At 34.1% G+C, this 2,663-nt stretch overlaps 1 long non-coding RNA gene across 1 annotated transcript in view; it reads left to right on the top strand.

Moving 5' to 3' along the window:
* Positions 1 to 2,040, top strand: part of LOC109351034 — a 19,416-nt gene extending 17,376 nt beyond the window's left edge. Inside the window, exon 3 of the long non-coding RNA XR_002108175.1 lies at positions 1,927 to 2,040. This is a non-coding gene — a long non-coding RNA (uncharacterized LOC109351034). The remainder of the gene's footprint in view (positions 1 to 1,926) is intronic.

The following is a 2,663-nucleotide window of genomic DNA, read 5'->3' on the forward strand; positions in this document are numbered from 1 at the left end:
GTCAGCTGTTGAGCGGTGCTAACAAGCAGCTCAGCGGCTCCAGGGAACTTCTATAAATAGAGGCACATTTCATTCGAATAAAAAATATCATATCTCACATTTTCATTCACATTTTGCCTTGAAATTCTTCCCTGGAGTTCTCTCTTCTTGCTCTTAGTTCATACGAACTTTATTTAAGTAAGTTTTGTAATTTTAGTTTATAATTCAAGAGGAGAAAAGGAGAAGGCAAATGAGATAAAAAATCAATTTTGTAATCTCATTTGAAACTCAAAGCATCTAATCCTTGGATGGATGGCTCAAGCTCCTAACAATTTCTTTTGAATATGGTTTTGTATTTCTACTTCTTCTTATATTCTAAAGTTTGAAATTTAATCATTGAAGTTGGTGCTTTGATTAATTTTACATGATTGAGAAATTCTTAAAGCTCTTTTTAGATTGATCACCTAAAAATTGATTTCAAGTCATAAAATTACTTGTCTCAAACACTTAACAAATAAACTAAGAAGTAATTGTACTACTTAGTTTATTTGCCAAGTTAAGCATACTTTTCTTAAGATCTTATATTCATTACTAGTTCNAAGCATGTTTTTCTTAAGATCTTATATTCATTACTACTTCAATATTAGAGTAGCCAAGATTAGGGTGTGTCAACCTAATCTCTTTGTGGACGTAATATTGTTTAGTAATAAATATAAGTGATTATCATTCTACCATTTTAGGACATACACTAAAAGGAGGATTTTAGAACTTGGTGTTTGGAGTTAATCAAAGTAAAACATAAGAACTTGTCTAAGTAGTTCAAATTCATAAGAAGTTGAGAAATATTTATAACCTAGTAACACATGTAACAATACATGAATAACAATATATGATATATGTTAGTTTCAAAGTCAATATCACAAAAGTTGTAAACATGTTCCAAATCATAAGACACTAGGAAACAATTTAGTAACTAATAACATATATAATACTAACTTAATAACAATTTAGTAACATATACAACACTACAATTCACACAAAAATTGATAATTTAAGCTAGAAAATTGGTTGAAGAATTTAAACAATTATAAAACATTATTCCCTAATCCATTGTATATATTTCTTTAATATGCAGTTCGGTTCGGTTCCAACGGTTCCTAAATTTCTATAATCATAAACCGAACCGAACATAAACGGTTCCTTAAAAAAATAACCGAACAGAACCACGAAACCGAACCGCGGAACCGAAACGAACCACATTTTGCGGTTTAGTTCAATTCAGTTCCATCGGTTTCGCGGTTTAAACCGGAACCGCTTACACCACTAGCAAATTTTGTGAACTTTGTCTTGTATCACCACTTTTTCTTTAACCAATAGCCTTAAGAACATCAAAGAATTTTGTTTTGGTGTATCATTTAAGTTATGGGGTTGTTTTGGACTTTATGATACAAGCAAAGACTTTGAAATTTTTTTACTTGGGCACCTTTTGTGAATATATGAAATTATGCTTGTTTGATTGAAAAATGTGATGTTCACCTGTTTTGACATTATTAAGACATCATAAAATTAATAAAGCATGTTTAGAACTTGAACTTTGTATGCATACTTGACAAAATGCCTTAAATTTATGCTTCTAACTCCTAGGAATGGAAAAATTGCAGGTGTAAAACTTTTTGTATGAGTGGAAGGGATCTCTCAAATAGGTTGCCAAGCTAGGCAAGAAAGGCAAAAAAATTTTACTATAGGGATGCCAAACACAAGTTCAAGGAGATTACTCTTAAAAGTGCACCAGTCTTGGAAAATATCCTTAACTTAGAATAGGAGGAATTTGGTGGCCTCATGTTTTTGGTGATGAAGTTTGGATGGCAAAAGCTTGCACAACCCAACAAGATGTTCTCCTTGGACATTGTCAAGCAATTCTATGTCAATTCCATTGTGTCGGGGAAGGCAAGAAAAATAGGTATACACGGGTCAATGGCAAGAGAGTGTACTATGACAAGTACATGATCAATGACTACCTTGGGAACCCATTGTATCCTTACCCAATTGTGATCATGATCTATGCACCTAACAACTCAAACTAAGAGCATCATCCTCGGGTGAAGGAGAAGCACATGATGGTGTTCAAGTGAGAAGGAGTTTGTGCTTGCAAGGGTTGGAAGTAAACCAAAATGGTCTAGTGTTTAAGTTTTGCATGACTCAAACTTCACAATTATGGACCATCTTTGTGTTCCCCAACATTGGGTCAACCTCACATGTCTCAGATCTACCTCTGAACAAAGCAAAGTTCATCAATTCAATCTATGAGGAGGATTCCATTGACATTGCGGCCATCATCTCAGATGCAATATCTGAATGCAATACTAGGGGTATAGTTTCTATGATCTTACCCTCATTTGTTAATGATTTATGTAGGTACCAACAAGTACAAGAACCATATCGGGAGTTCATGGCACTCAAAACCGAAATGAATACCTCCTATGTCCATTCACATTGCAAATAGAGAAGCTTAACCCAAGCTAGGGCCGATTTGAGGATAAAGTTTGGAGATTTGGGCTCCTCTTCTCAACCATCACTTGGAAGGACAAGCAACCCTACTTTAGAAGCAATTGCCCAAGAGCAACACTTTCAAAATCAACAACAAATTGCTTGCTATCGTGGGATCACAAGCATGTATAGAAGAT

This window comes from Lupinus angustifolius, chromosome LG06, assembly GCF_001865875.1.
Source record: "Lupinus angustifolius cultivar Tanjil chromosome LG06, LupAngTanjil_v1.0, whole genome shotgun sequence".
Classification (NCBI taxonomy): domain Eukaryota; kingdom Viridiplantae; phylum Streptophyta; class Magnoliopsida; order Fabales; family Fabaceae; genus Lupinus; species Lupinus angustifolius.